Source organism: Electrophorus electricus, chromosome 10, assembly GCF_013358815.1.
Source record: "Electrophorus electricus isolate fEleEle1 chromosome 10, fEleEle1.pri, whole genome shotgun sequence".
Lineage (NCBI taxonomy): Eukaryota > Metazoa > Chordata > Actinopteri > Gymnotiformes > Gymnotidae > Electrophorus > Electrophorus electricus.
This window is the reverse complement of record NC_049544.1, coordinates 7,651,874-7,668,600: the sequence shown is the minus strand read 5'-3', so window position 1 is coordinate 7,668,600 and position 16,727 is coordinate 7,651,874. Positions and strand designations below refer to the sequence as shown.

At 38.8% G+C, this 16,727-nt stretch overlaps 1 protein-coding gene across 2 annotated transcripts in view; it reads left to right on the top strand.

The window, feature by feature from the left end:
• ncalda (neurocalcin delta a) overlaps positions 1–16,727 on the top strand; it is a 47,053-nt gene that overhangs the window by 14,566 nt on the left and 15,760 nt on the right. Inside the window, exon 2 of one of the 2 annotated variants that reach the window (XM_027029188.2) lies at positions 2,572–2,715. The gene's annotated coding sequence lies outside the window, so the exon portion shown is untranslated. Of the gene's footprint in view, positions 1–2,571; positions 2,716–7,282; positions 7,483–16,727 lie in introns of those variants that run through there. The other variant, XM_027029189.2, reaches the window with a different exon arrangement.

Here is a 16,727-nt window from a genome sequence, read left to right as displayed (position 1 = left end):
ACTAGCCAGTCTTTGTGTTGAGGTGTGAATGCTGCACACAGTTAGTCTCCACAGAGAGAACAGCAAACACATTAAGCCCTCCATCTGAAATGAGACAGGAAGTTTTTCTGGGTGAGTGGGCTGAAAATCGTGACTGTTGGCACTGCCATGAGGAAGAGAACTGAAGCATAAGTAGGCGTTCAGCAGCCCCTTCCCAACATGCGCACACACACCTGCTCACATCTTCACAACTGTATACCGTACTGAGTGCATTTAAACAGACACCCACATTGCCACGACAATCACATTGTAAGAGGCTAACTGAGGAATGTGCTTGAACTGTAAGTTTCCATAAATTCCATAAGTGCCTTTATCTGATTTTAACTTTATTGAATTACCATAAATCATGTTTATTAGAAAAGTCAATTCCTTTGTAACTAAATCTGGAAGCTGTACTTGTTCAGTTTTACAATGAAATGTAAATAATAACAGTATCAATTATTTTTCATCTTAGGTTTACTTTAGGACCTAGTGCTCCAGTGAGAGCTAACATTGTCCTTTGAAAGGATACTAGATGTTGCAGCTACAAAATGAAACCGAATTGTTTTAGTTACAGCACATAGCATGTCTCCAATTGAAAAAGATGATGCTACGTACGTGCCAGGAATGTTTTGGCATGGCACAGTTACTTCTGTTCCTACAGCTCTGAACATTTGCATTCAGCAGGATGTTACTGACCATTTCTATGTGTATCTTCGGATCCTATGAAATGGGGAATGAAAGTCATTTATTTAAGCCCATTTGTTTAACTGTTTACTTATTGATATTTTTCCATTATGCTATGTAGGCCTACATCAGTAGAGCTAAATGGTATTTGCAAAAGGTCACACTGTGATTATTAAATGTTTTTGCAGTTCTTGGTGATTTTGTCAACTAGGTTATTTGTTAGATTCTATATTTTAAAAAAACATCAACAAAAAATCAAGATAAACGGTACTAGTTCTGGTGAACTCCAAATGACAACTGTATCTATTGACTCACCCATAAATCACATTTGGATTTTATTAGAATTCAGTGAAAAATCTTTTAAAATTGATAAATTAAAAGTCTAAAACTCCAATTAAATGAACAGCCATTATAGGCTAAATATGTTATCTTATGTGACTGAAAACAAATAAAAATGGATAATAGATACCAAAACCAGTCGTAGCACAAAATGCTAATGCATTACACCATATTGGCATTAATGATAACAGTTATTCTGTGAAGAGTAAATGCAGTGCTCATGCAAACCCAGCTATCCCACTTTGCTAGTTTTTCCAGCATCAGTCAGTGTTGACCCAATATGACTGTGGCAGCCTTTGCCACTTTCACCTGATAAAACATGCAATGACCGCAAACACTGGAGTAAGTGTCACCTGACATTTTGTCGTACCTGCCTCATTCTCATTGTCTGTATTTAGGGTTATATGTTGTTCATTTATGTTCAACTTGAATTTAACCTTATTAGGAATATATATTATTAAGAATTTACTTTCTGGAATTGTATTCTACAAGGGTTTCTAAAACACTGCTTAGAAAGCAAGGTTTAGCTTGTCTTCTTACTGTAACTAAAAATTATTTTTATTACAGTGTCCAGTAAACTTTGCCTAGTGATATATGCTGTAGCTCAAACTAGTTTTAACTTTACAGGCACCATATAGGCCTAAATGGTCTGTATTTGTGCTCATTTTTCAAGTTGTCACTAAACTATACTGCTGGCTGTCATGGTTGAAAGTGAGATATAAACAGGTTTAAAAGTAAGGGAAAGGTAAAAGTAGAAAACTGGGAAGAGTCCTGTTACAATATAAAAAGGGCTTAGCAGTGTTGAGTGATACTGTGTTATAGCGCCAAAGCAATGCCACTTACCAGTGGTGTTATAAACATAAAAGATTAAGGGTTTACTGGCATAAATAACTGAATATTAACGTGGATAAAAAAATGAAATCCAGTTAATAACATGAAAGGCACTATGTAATAAAGATCCCTTTTCATGTGTGTTCAAACACTATTACTGTGTTTTAAGTGTAGATATGGCTTAATTGATATTTTTATAACAGCACAAAGTCATTTCATGCCTTGCACACTTCATATTCTGTGAGGGTGGGAGGGCTGGCATAAATAAATGGAAGGTGCATGGAAATGAGATACAGCAAGGCCTGGTGCCACTAACTTTATAAACACTTTTATAAAGACTTTTTAATAGACATCTGTATGTTTTTAGCACTGCATCTAAATGCCCAGGGCAATCTGATATTTTCATGATGGTGTTGGGCACAAAATGGCATGCCAGAAATATACAGTAATTACATAAGGTTACAGATAATGTGCTAACACAGTTATGATTACTAAGACTTAGAAAACTGTCGTCCTTTAGTACCAAAGCCCATCTACTGTCATAACTGTGTTTGTTGATTACATTATTTCATAATGCCATGTAATTGCTGCATGCTTTTTGCACCTAACACTGTCATCATGAAAATACTGACATGGGCCGTGGACGCAGTCTTATGTCATCATATAATTAATGACGCCTCACCTTTCTGCTCCCAGTCGTCCAGTTCTGCTGTAAGGTCACTGATAAACTGCAGGGTTGGAGGACCACCTTACGGGCCAGTGGTTCTTCCCTGCAGATTGGCTGGCTGGGGGCATTTCTTTCAGAACTGTGGGGAAAACTGCAGAAGGCCTACCATCTCTGTGAGTACTAAGTGTGTGACTGTTTTTTTTTTGTTTGTTTGTTTGTTTGGTTTTTTTTTGTGAACATGGTTGTTTGTGTTTGTGTGGATTTATTCTCCTCTTGATAATGAAGGATTGTGTGGGACATTAGGCTGTTCCCACACTGTGCTTTGCCTAATGGCATGCCTTTACACTTATTCATCAACTATTTTTCCCAAGCTTTTACAGTGTGCTACAGAGTGTACTAAGGTGAAAGCTTGAAAATTATATCACTTATAGTCATTGTTATATTTCAAGTGCAAAACATGCAACATGCTCTATTAGATTTATTTATTTTCCATTCTGTGGTACTATGAGACCTGCCTTGACAGCTCCAGAGCAAAGCACTATCTCTAGTGCCTGCTCTCTTTCCCATGACTTGCTGGTTCTTGATGGGAGGAGGCAGGGGCCAATTCCCATGCTCCGAGATACACTTCGACCCTGACCACTCACACACTCATCACTCGTGTGTGTATGTCTGTGTCCTTTTCTTTCACATTTCCTGGGTGTTTCCTTTGCAAAGTTATGTCATATGTCTAATTTAGTTGGTCACACATGCCTGACTGTGCTATTTGAAAAAGAAATGTTGGAATGACAATAGAGCAAGTGTCCTGTAGCACATTTGTAGCTAAAATAAAAGTTGAAAACAATTAATAACACTTTTTAAAAAGGTCTGCATAGTAACATAACTTTATATAACTTGGACTCAAGCTTTTTTTTTGTACAGTGAAACTTACTTTTTTTCAGCTTTGCTATGTACAAGCATTGACCTTATTTTACCTTAGTTTTATTTTACCTTAGAGTATCAGTAATGGTAATGCTAACAATATTGGTATTTTTAGCTATCAATAATTTGCTGTGCTCCGACCTAACTACCAGGATTCCATATAGGGAAAGGGATGCCACCATCCACACAATTTACAGGGCTGGATTAAAGTAACTCTAAATAACCACCTAATGGAGGCTCTGAGGTCTAGCCTTTACTTCTGCTGATGACACTTGGTCAGGATTCCAGCCAAGGGCAATTGTCAGCCAAGCATAACCATTTTTGAATTGACTGCACAGTGGTTTCACCTACAGGTACATTTTTTTAATGCCAACTGAGGACGCAAGTCAAGTGCTACATACTCTATTTCATTTAAGCAAGCTGATCCTAGTTTTTGATGATCCCCCTCAGCATGTATCAACATGCCGGTGTAGTAAGCTACATGCCTAACCCTGCCCTGTTTTGCAAATAAATAATTCCGTCACTGTTGACTGATTTAAAGATCATGTTTGCATCAGTCATATAACAAAAACCTCTAACATGAATGATCTTTTTAGTGCTTCTGCATATGCTTTAATAAAAAGATTCAGTTTGAGTCCTACATACAGTTTGTACAATATGATGTTGAGCCTCTGTGTTTTCTGTTTGGAGACAGTACTGTACACATATTGTTTAATGGCAATCATACAGAAGCACATTTGTCTGTATAGCTGAAAGATACTTCAGTTTCTTTCTGTGAATGTTATAATTCCTGGGTAGGCCATCAAGCTGTTGTGACAGTCTTGAAATTAGTATTAATTGCAGTAATGGCAGTGATAAAAGTCTTCAGTGACTACCAAATTTGTGCAGTTATAAATACTGCATGGGGACAAATGGTCGCCGAATCATTCAACATTTACATGCCATTACACACCTTCTCTATTTGCTCAGTTGAAGTTTCATATACTTTGGTAAGATGATCGAATGATTTTTATTGTCTCTTCTTCATGCCTTTGAGGCACACTGGAAATTGGACCTCTATCCTTACTTCTAACCTTAAATAAGGTTTCAGTCACATTTTTTGTGTGGCATGGCTTCAAATTCAGCTCTGATTATCAACTTTTGTCCTCTTCAGTTTAGGTTACCTACCTTTAGTGAAGGAGAGACATGCAACCACTTAGATGACCTTTCCATTCTATTCTTGCATGTCTGCACTGAATGTTGGCTATCATTTATATTCTGAGACCTTTTGACAAGAGACTCTTAAAATAACAAGTTGTTAAGGCTCGAACAGCAGGGCAAGGGCATTCCAGAAAGGATGAAAAAACCAAGGAAGCTGCATCAAATAGTAACATCAAGCTGCGGAATTTTTTGTAAAGTGTTTTGATACAGCTTAGAAAAGACCAGAATTTCATTTATGAAATCACTGGTTTTTGTATTCCTATTAATTCAGCTATAGTGTGCAAACCTGCAAAATGTTTTAATTTATTGGATTTTTTGAGTAAATTAATATTTCTTGAATCATTAACTCACTGTATTTTCAACCACTGTTTACTTGCATTGAATTTTATCTTAAAACTAACCACCACAGGTGAACTATAATGAACATTTATCAGTGTTAGAAGAGGTGATATAGGAGGCAATCTGCTGGGCAACTCCAGTGAACTTCAGCATGGAGTGTTAGCTAAACCTCTCTAGATCCACTGTCTCGTGACATGGATACTTGTCTGTAGCACATTTTACTGATTAACCTCTCACTTGACTCTGGTCTATTTCAAGTAAAATGTCATATACAGTCACCACCCTCACTATTAGAAACGCCTACACTATCCCTACATGTACACCATTAGGCCATGGCACCATATTCCCAGCTCATTACTCTTCGAATTCTGACTGCAGCAGTATCTGGATTTTTGCATGAATAGACCTTAAAAGGTTATTATAAATATGTTTCATTTAACACATTTCATACTGCCATAACGTTATTAATAAATGATTTAAACAGGATTTCTTAAAGAAGCATTGATTGGAAGGTTTAAATTCCAATATATTTTTGGGATGTCTTGCTTGAACAGCCTACCTATGCAAAAGGATAGTGACCTTTTAAAAAGTGGGTAATTGGAGTGAGGCATTCAGTCAGATCAGGTACGTGTTTGACTTGTCCTGTTGTATAAAAGCACTGCCTACCAAAGTACCACCTCATCTCATCTCTTTGCTAGAGGAAGCAAATTGTGGCTTGCAGTCATCGTGGGACTCACTATGGTGTAAAACAGTGATCTGAAACTTCAAAGTGGGTTGGTTGTTCTCATGTTCGCCCCTCCCTGGCATTGCTGCAACCCACTGCAACGCCCCTGTTTAGTTACTTCCTGGTTTTGTTTCGTCGTGTTTCCTTGTTTTGGTTTCTTTTGCTTCTGCCCCATAACTAGTTTATTGCCTACCTGTTACTGTACCCACCTGAATCGTATTGGTCTCCATTAGTCTCTGTATTTAAACCCCGTGTTTATAATCAGTCTTTGCAAAGTCTTGTCAACCCGTGTTACGTTTTTTGAGCCACTTGTTATTGGGTTTGTCTCCGCCTGTGATTACTTTCTTTGCCCGTTCCCTTTTGTTTTATTTGCATCATGGACTACTTTTCTGAATTACGGCCTTGTTTTATGTACTTTGGAATCTGATTGTGGACTAAGTGTGTTCTCTGATAAAGCTGCATTCATCTTATTGTGAGCGACTCCGTCTCTGTACATGCTCAGAACATTTCAGTTGTGCAACATGACAACAGTCCAAATCATGGGAGTAAAGCAACCACAGTGTTTAACCGGTTATTTCTTTGCCTGTAATAATCTGATTTATCCTGTCCAGATCCATTTTATCCTGAGGCTGTGCTGTAAGTGAAAATAACTCATTGCCTTGCCGTTCAGCCTGCTACAGGGTTTGTTTGTTTGTTTTGGTTTTTTTTTTGGTTTGTTCTGTTTTTTAATATATGCTCTCTACATGTACTCCAGAGTCCTATTTCCATTCGTTCATTGACTCGTTTTTCCTTATATGGGCTTAAACAAACATCCGGCCCCCTGCCCCCAATCCCACTTCTTTGACCCTCTTTGGGGTTTGGGGTTTACTCCCCCACCATATATGCCAGTGCTCTTCCCTGAAGAACCTATTTCAGTGTCCTAGCCCCTCCTCCATAGGCACCCCTTCTTTCTCTGTTTTAGAGGCCTCATCCCTTCTATTCAACATGCTACCAGATGGTATTCAGATTGGGCCCCTTGTGTAGAAGTGAGCTTTTCCATGCTCTGAGGGCTAAGAGGGAGGTTAACCCTCAAATGGTGATCTAGAGAGCATGAAGGCCTCCATTTCATTGTGATGGAATCCAAGCAACTTGCTGGACCTCCTATAGAGCTTGGTGAGCTTCGGCACCAGTACCAACAGCAAATTAGCCTATTCCTATACTCAGAACACAGAACCTTGAAATATAATAAACAAATCTTCTATGGCTTCTGTGCAGTAACCAGTCAGATTTTGGAAGTAGTTAATCGTTCTCTCACTTTCACTCTCACTTCTTCCTCTCCCCCATCTCTTTTCATCTCCTTCTGTCTCCTTCTGTCTACCCTCATTTGTCTGTCTTGCTCCTTTTTCTCATCCTCTCTGTGCATGTGCATGTGCGTGTTGATGAGTCCTTCAGTGCAGCCTCTGACAGATGACCTATTGAAATCACTGAACAGCCGTGTGCCTGTTGCCAGGGCAACGAAGGCTCGCTTCTCCTTTTCATGTAATCATGTGACTTGGTGTTGACGTCAGTAGGGGAGGGACTCTATCTGAGTTTGGTCTTTCGTTTGCCTGCTTAGGGTTTTGAAGAATCTTAGGGAATTGTTGAGTTCACAAGGCTGATATCAGATACACCAGCCGATTACTGCTGGTATCTTTAACTGCCTGTTGCTGCGTGTGTTTGTGAATCAGGAGAAACTACCAGGTTATGGACTGCTAAGGACTTTTTTAACAAAAAAGAAGAGGTACGTCTCTTCCTCTTCTGTCATAGGTCCTGAAGGTTTTCATAATTCATTTCAACACATGCTTTTGATTGCAGCATTTTAATTCTCTGTCTTGCATGCTGTTAAGGGAGTCTTTGAAACAGTTGTGAAATGGGTTAGCTCTCCTCTCCCTACCCATCTATCTGTCTGCCTGTCTATCTTTCTGTCTGTATATGGAGGGTGCTCTCTCTCTCTCTCTCTCACACACACACACACACACACACACACTCACTCACTCCAACAATGCTTCTCTCCTTTGCTGTATGTACCGCGCTACCACATTTTTTTCTCTCACCCTTAATTTTTCTACTGGTCTTATTCTTTCATCGACTCTACATTTAGCACTCTCCTTTTTTACTTGCCCCTATCTCTCACTTCCACCATCCCCATGCAGATTTGTTTGTAGCTTAGTCAGGATATGAGGGCAGTATGTTCCCAAGTGGGCTGTTCTGGTATGTTTGATAATGTTGAGGCTTGGAGAACTTGGAGAGCTGTGTGTGTGTGTGTGTGTGTGTGTGTGTGTGTGTGTGTGTGTGTGTGTGTGTGTGTGTGTGTGTGTGTGTGTGTGTGTGTGTGTGTGTGTGTGTGTGTGTGTGTGTGTGTGTGTGTGTGTGTATGTCCGGGGTGGGGGAAGAAAGGGTGCAAAGAGATTGAGGGTTGGGACGTGCCTGCATGTGTTGTTGAAATTTGATATGCATTATTTGTATTAATGTCACACAGTAAAGGATACATTTTGTAGTATGAGGAGGCATGAAGATGCAGAATGATGGGAATGAAAGAAAATCTCTCTTGAAAAATTTTGATCGCTCTTGAAGAATTCTAGCTTTTCTCTATTCCCTCAGCCCTTCCAATTTCATTCTCTCCGCCCACTCCTTCACCTCTTTCCTCTCTCCCACTCCTCATCTGTTTAAGCGGTGTTCTTGTAGCAGAGGTGTGTGTGCGCACGCGTGTGTCTGAGAATGTGTTCACAGCTTCTTGGATGCCTTTTTTCACAGATGTGCCTGCACGGATTGCCAGACTATTGTTCCATTTACTTTGTAGATGTAGCTGCAATCAATCTTTCTACTACTGATACTATTGTGCCATCATACTATTTCATATTCCACCAGGATATGTATGTATTAGCCTAGCAAAAAATGCATTATTCAAACACACACATTTTTTCCAAAAGCATTATTCCATGATGCTTGGTAAATGCATGCCCTCAGTTAGACTCATAGTGTCAGTGTATGTGTCGGAAATCAGCAGGTCCCTCCACTGCCATAGCTGCAGCGCACATGTACACATACGCACATACACATACACCTGCACACACACACTTACATACTTACACGCCCACACCCTGAAAGTCTTGTGACAGTGCCCACACACACTCATTTGAGGCCTGTTGCCAGTGAGAATAAGAGACAGTGCTGGCATCTACATCAGCACAGCCCACACGTGTGGGAGGAGATTAGCCTCACAGCAACCACTGCTATTGTATGTTATCAGCCTTGTCTCTTGTTGCCGCCCCAACACTGTGTGTACTTCAGTTGAAGCATAGAATGTCAGATAAAAAAAATCACTCAAAAGTGAAAATAACCCTTAAGTGAAACTAAGTATCTAGTCTTAAAGGTGCATTAGTCAATTTCCACCCTCTTCTTACTAATAATCAGTTAAACTGTGGAATATGTAGAACATAATAAAAATAATTATTTTAGCTATGGCATCAGCACATTTGAATCTGATGTCTGAGAAAGCCTGCTTAAAAAAAATAAATGCTGACACAAAGTTCTGTCTGTGTCTACACTAACCTCCTCAACACCCCATTACTCCACCCCTCTGTCTGTCTAATTGGTTAAGAAAAATTGGCAGAATCCAGTAAGCACCCTACATCACCAGGTGCTTGCTTGTGCCAAATAACACACTGTGCTGACAAAGAACTTTCGACAAGAAACAAGCTATAACAAGAGTTAATGTTGGAAATGCTTTACCAAAATGGAGAGAATAATTACATGCAAAGGGGGTGAAGTTGGATGCAGAATTTGTGACATTTCTCTTGGACAGGTATGTGAACTCTGTATAACATGTTAACCTAGTGACCGATTTTACATAACGAATCTTGTAGATAAATCTTTATCACTTGGAGAGCTAAGTAAAGATTTGGATGAACCACCTTCAGAGAAATACTGAAATGCTGGATAACACAAGTAGCATTATTAATAGACAACCAACCTCATCACTCAAAAGCTCACCACTTGAAGCTGAAACGCCAGTAAAACCGAGCTTCTGTAGATCCCAGGAACTCCCAGCCCTTACCATGACCTCACAGTTTCCTTTGAGAACTCCCTGGTATTACCATCTGAAGCTGCTTGTAGTCTGGGCATAACTTTGGACAACCAGTTGTCATTCTCAACTCATGTTTCAAATCTGACCCGGTCTTGTAGATTTCTCCTTTTTAATATACGAAGGATTCAGCCCTTTCTCTCGCAGGAAGCTGCCCAGGTACTTGTGCAGTCTCTTGTAATCTTAAAGCTAGACTACTGCAACTCTCTAATTTCTGGTCTTTCTGTAAGAGATATCAGACATCTACAACTTGTCCAGAATGCAGTCTTCAATCACCTGAAGTTCACACATCACTCCACTGCTGCACTCCCTTCATTGGATTCCAGTAGCTGCCTGCATCAGATTTAAAACCTTGATGCTTGCCTACAAAGCCAAAAATGGACCAGCCACTCCATGACCATGTCAGTGATCAAAGCCCGATCCATACCTCAAGCACTTCGAACCGCAAGTATGTCTCTGTTTGAAATACCATGCTTCAAGTCTCGTGGAAGACAAGCATCGAGACTATTCTCTTTCCTGGCTCCTAGATAGTGGCACAAACTTCCACATGCTGTTCTGACAGCAGAGTCCCTTACAGTCTTCAAACGCAGACTGAAGACCCATCTATTTGTGGAGTATTTCAATGACCACTGACCCTGCTCCTATGTTGACTAACTAAAACTCTAATACTTATTGTAGGGTATTGTTTATTGTCTGAAATGGAATTTATTTATTTTGCACTTCTAGGTGTCAGCATTAATCCCTGTATTTCCACAGTATTCTATTTCATTGATATCTTGGTCTCTAACCCACTGTACTGGCTAGGATGTATTCTACGAGTAAATGACAAAGCACTCTGGATAAGAGCATCTGCTAAATGCCGTAAATGTAAGTCACGACAACTTTTTAATGCTAAAAAACTGTGAATGAACTACACTGGTCACTGTAGATGTAGGTGCTTTGTGTTCATGGATGGGAATGGAAGGCAGATCCTAAGTTTAAAAATCATTCCCGTGTTTTTGTGTTCACTTAACCTCTATAGGATGTGTTTTTTGAATCTTGATTAATGCAGCTTTAAACCAAACTTGCATGTCTGATATAAAGCATGGAAACCAAAGAGTTAAATATTCCAGCGCCTAATTGACCATTATAGGTCACGACAGGTTTGCAGTCACCCACATGGTAACACTTTATTTGAAGGAGATTTGAGCAAAGTCTGTCATTCACTAATTTTGTTTGTTTCGTTTATTCAATTTCCCTTATCCAAAGCATAAGCAAGATTTTGTCTAAAATGACAGAATTTAGTTCTTTCATTTGTTTGCTCATTTCTTCATTAACATGCTTAATACAAAGTAAAACAGTGCTCCATTTACTAAGACTGATTTAGAGGGATATGCATGAGTGTGTAGGTTCACACAGCTTTATGGATAGTCTCTTTTTTTCCATTATAATAGGATAATGTGACTATAAGTGGTCTTTAGTCCACAGTAAGGCTGTCACACCATGTAGACCATCTTGTGGCAGAGTGAAGCAACTTAATGCAAGACATTTATACATGACGTTTGTTAGTTCTGAAGTATAATTTACAGCACAAGACTGATTTAAGAAGTGGAAAGAAGTGTTTTATAATTTATAGTTTAAAAGAAAAGTTTGACTTTTGTAAAGTGGGATTAGTTTTTGAGTCAAATAATTGTGTGGTGGGCTGTCAATTCAGCTAGTGGTTTAGTGTTAGAGGAATGTTTTATCCACACTCCTTCAGAAACAGTTTGTGATTCTTTTCACAATTGATTGTTACATTAATGCTCAAGTAAAGTTCTGTGGTATAACTCAGAGATGGACGTGTCTGCTGAAGCGCACAACTAGCGTTGATAGTTAGCAGAGACAGATGTGTGGCCATCCGTGATGTTGCACTCTCAATGGCCCACTTAAAGAAGGTCAGAGGTCAGTGAGGCCCATCTCCTCATGGGCTTTGCTTTGAGGGGAGAGGCCTCAAGCCACAGTATCACAGCATCTGCAGTGGCATTCACCAGCTGTACAAGATTGTCTGGGAATTTTAGAAGTGGTCCAATGGTATGTATTTTTTTATTTTCTACTTCAGATTTAGTGTGGAAAAAGTGCCTCTGTGGCCTGTGAACCAACTGTTAAATATATTGCCATTCTTCACAGGAGTGTTTTGGTGAGAAGTGTTTCCTAAAATCTTGTGAGTCTCAAGCCTTATTCACTGTGAAAGTTATGCAGAAGGAGGAATTTTACAGTTCTGTCCTCACAAAACCATCCTTACTGTGAAATTTACTACCATCTTTTAGTAACTATATGGTAGACGTTTGGAGGCATCATGTGCAAATTAGTGGCTGTGTGTTGCATTTAAAGTCTCCAGTAACCACCTCCAATCATGGCTTTTAGTTCAGTCACAGATGTGAGATGCCAGGCAAAACTGGGCAGAACTAGGAAACTATTTTTGCTCATGCCACACGCACAATCTCCTGAGGGCTGCGTGTGAGAGTGTCCATCACCAAACAATGACTCTTCTTTTGTAATGCGTTAGTGGAGCAGGCGAGAGGGACTGTGGGAGATAGGAGTGGTAGAGAGAGAAAAATAGTTGAGATATGTAATATAGTGTTGTATTGTTGAGCATATTGTTTCTGTTCCCTAGAGAACTTGGCCTTTCAAGTGCAGCCTATCAGTACTATTTTGTTTTTCACCCAGTGAGCCGATGACCATCTGTGGCTGTATGTGGCCATGTAAGGAACTTTTACTGTGTTACTCCACTGTGTTACTGTGTAAGTCAGGCATGCCTCACAACTTGGCCACTGTCAATGAGCCACAGATGAAATGCCAAAGAGCTTCAGATGCTTTGGGATCCTTCTGGACACAGCTTTAGTTACTTCTACACTCAGTACTTTCCCCATCCCAAAATCTTACAGCATGATGGGGAAATTACTCCATTTCATCGTTCTGTCTGCTCCTCAGACATGCTCACCGTTAAAACAGTAATAGTTTACTTGAATTATACATATTTGAACTAAAATTATTGGACATCCCATTGCTAACATTCCTTACCTTGCAGATCCAAATCCATAACTACAATTGGCACGTTTCTCTTTCCCCTTTCCCAGTTACTGTTAGATGTTGTGGTGGGTGGTGGTGGTGAGGTAGTTGGTGACTAATACCTACTTGTGTGGGCTGCAAAAACATTTTCCAATAGTGCTGGGCGATAAAACAGTCTCGAAACAGGATCACGATAAAATCTATGTCAATAACGATGAGAAACTTTTGACATTTTTACTCGATAAGTATAGATTTTAACAATCTTTCACAGCAGAAATAAACACGACAACAGCCAGACAGTTTTTGGTTGCACATCAAAGTGCACACCTATTTCATGCTGCAAAGTATTGTTTGCACTACCAGTGCTGAAGAAAGCTCTGAAAACTAGGAAAAAATGAGTGGAGCCAGCGAGTAGCATGAAAGTGAAAGTGAACTCACAGCTTCTCCGAAGCTGATGAAAGTGCTGACAAAAAGTTACCACGATATCAGTTATATGTAAGTGGTTTGGCTATCTGAAAAGCAGTGAAGCACAGATTAAGATGGCCTGAAAAATATTTCATTGGTCAGTGTAAACCAAGACAAGAAAAACAACAAATCTTTTACAGAGTGACCACACCTACAATTTGAAATTGCAGCCCATGTTAGTGTCTACATTTTAGCTGCACTTACTGTACCCAAACAACAATAAATTGTGTCCGTTTTTTGTGACCATTACCCCATATGAAAAGCAATTAAAAACAAGCAAGCATATAACAATCACAGTTTCAATGATGCAACATGCACACATGTAGCGTATAACAATCACAGTTTCAATGATGCAACATGCACACATGTAGCGTAATGATTGGTTAACAATATTCGCATTTTATACTTTAAAACAATTGAGTGATGTGAAACCAGTACATAATTTATATAACTATTTTGCAGCATTATGAAATGATATATCGTGATTGAAATGAAATATCAATATTGATCAATGTGGGGGAAAAAGATATTGTGGTTATATTTTTGCCATATTGCCCAGCTCTGTAATCTTCTTATTTGGATATACAAATCTAGTATGAAATAAAAATACTCATATTTTCTATAACATTGCAATTCAAATACCATCACGCTGAAATTGCTGTCAATAATGCAAAAATCATTGATTCTATTCAATGACTATAGTAATATTATCACAGTAATTACTTTGAGGATTTTTTCTCCTTTTATTAGTAATTTCTTTTGCTGTGCAATGCCAATCCCTGCTTCATAAAGACCATTATCAGTTGAAGTTCTTCAGGCCTTTAACTGGGCATTGGACACTACTATTAAATCAACAGCAGCTTTTCTCACTTCTCTTGAAGTGTGAGTAGCAGTGTTGATCTGATCCTCTGCTAAGGGCTATCCACTCTTACGTAGTAAAAGGATCTAATTTTGTATGGTGAAGAAGAATAAAAAGAATGTCTGCACATTTTGAAAATCTGCATAAATTATATGGACATAGGAAAGTGAGATTACCATCACAATGGACTGTTGCTGTTCTTCTGGGTCATGTCACTCTCAGAGCTGATGGTGAAACATAACGCAGAATATCTCTGTGCTTTGGTGCCATGGAATGTGCAGGTATAGGTCAGGAAATTGAGAGGAAAACAATATATATATATATATATATATATATATATATATATATAGAGAGAGAGAGAGAGAGAGAGAGAGAGAGAGAGAGAGAGAGAGAGAGAGACAGACACACATTAGTATTTGTATTTAGTATCTAGTATTTGCTTATATGCCACATTTAAAAACAATATGCATTACATTTATCAGTTTTCAACCCAACAATCTCATCCACACTCTAAAGAATGTACCAGTTCCTTCTTCATTTACCATCAGAATCTCAGTGTAGCACAGCAAAGACATGATCACCCTTTAACTTAAGTCAAGGCTTTCAAACACTCAGATACTGGCATTCAAGGTCATACCTGACGTCCACAATATATGTAGGTGCAAGTCTTTATATTGGAATCTGCATACAATGTAGGGGCACTAAGACTGGAATATTGTGATTTTTTTTTTGTACCTGTTAATAATCTTCCTTCCTGTTCTTCTCTGTAAGAAAACTTACACAGAGGAGAATTACCACTCTGTAGTAGTAATGTCTTACAGATTTGTCAGATGTTTGTCAGAGGCTCAAACAAGCAAAATGAATGGAGTTAAACTGCTAAAAATAAAAATTAAATAGCTTCTCACCAATTAGGCTCTTTTTTTTAATTTTGAAAATAGAAATACGTATTACACTAAAAATAGGAAAGAAAACTTAGTTGTATTTTCCTTTTTTTTCTACAGCAAATGGGTTTTGGGCAGTAGATTGCTAGCATTTCTGCTACTCCAGCTTCAGCTCAGCAACTAATTAGTAGCAGAAATGCTACCATCCTACTGGAGGAATACAAAGGGGCCAGGCTCCTCATAAACTGGATCTGATTCACGGATGCCCTGACATGCATACCTCCAAAATTTCAACTACATGTCATGTGGATTTGTGGAGCTGTGCAACAGATAAACGCTGATTGGTCATGAGACCCAAACAATACTCGATTTGAACTACTGTGAAAATAAAAGAAGAGGTGTGATGTTACATACTTTTATATTTTCTTTCCTCAAATACTACAAGAATAATAAAATCAGCATTAATTAATGGAGAGTGTTAGGACAAACCAATGGCAAAGTTACAAATAAATGTGAGCGTTATGGCTATGTTCTAGCTATTAAACAACAAATGGAATTTAGATTAGTATGCTAAATTAACTGTACAGCAGAAAACAGGCAACTTCAGCATCATTCTGAAAACATTTTTCCCTCCTCTGCAATTTCCATGTGGGAAAGGCCATGCCGGTGTTTATCCCTGTTGTCTGCTATCGCCTGTCCTGATTTTGTTTTGCTTCCAGCTTCCACTTCAAAGTAAAAACATGAAAAGCACTCTCTAGAGCGAGTGTTTGGTTTGTTCATTCTAGGCTACTGTAAAAACATGTTGGCGCAACATGGTTCCCTCTGGTCTGAAACGAGTTTCTTTGATTTCTACAATGAATCCATGAGAAGACTAGATCAGGAGTATGTCCATGTTCTTCAGTAGCACCTACAATATGCGGGAAAATATTAGCATTAGTAAGTCCAGGAAGTGTTTACTAACCATGGGCTTCAAAGAGAAAACAGTAGTAAAATTAACCAGAATTGATATTCTGCCTGCTATAACTGAAAAGAGAAGTTTCTAAAACTTACTGATAAACTTTTAAGTTAGTAAGCTTTTCAGCTGGGAGAGCACAGCAACCCTTCCTTTGGTTTGTGGATTGTGAAAATCTACAGCTTCTAGGACATGTTACTCATCTTGTCAGAACCCAACTTTTCTTTCTTAAGAATTAAGAAACTACCTCATGGGAAAAATCAATAACCTGTTAAAAGGTCATTTAAAATAAACAATTTATTCAAGACTCATCTAATATTAACCACCCATTAAAGTGGAATAAACACCTACCAGCAACATATATTCCAGATTGCAGTAATCCACACCTCTTGCAAATAGGCGTATTCTGTTTCCTGAAACAAATGAACAACTCTGAAGGTAAATCAGCACAAGGTATGAGTGGATCCACACACCAAAGAATGGCTACATCTACACTCAGACACCAATTCGCTTGCACTGATGTATTCATTTCAAGGCTCAGCACAGGACACAGTAGATACTTGCTAGATCCATTATGCAAAGCCACAGATGAAAATAAACTTGTCTTCTGGTCTTATATACTAAAATATCCTAGCAGATCATATTCTACATTTAGATTGCACACAAGTACAAACAAAAATGAGACAGTACATGAGTAGCGTTACAGCAGATGGGAACT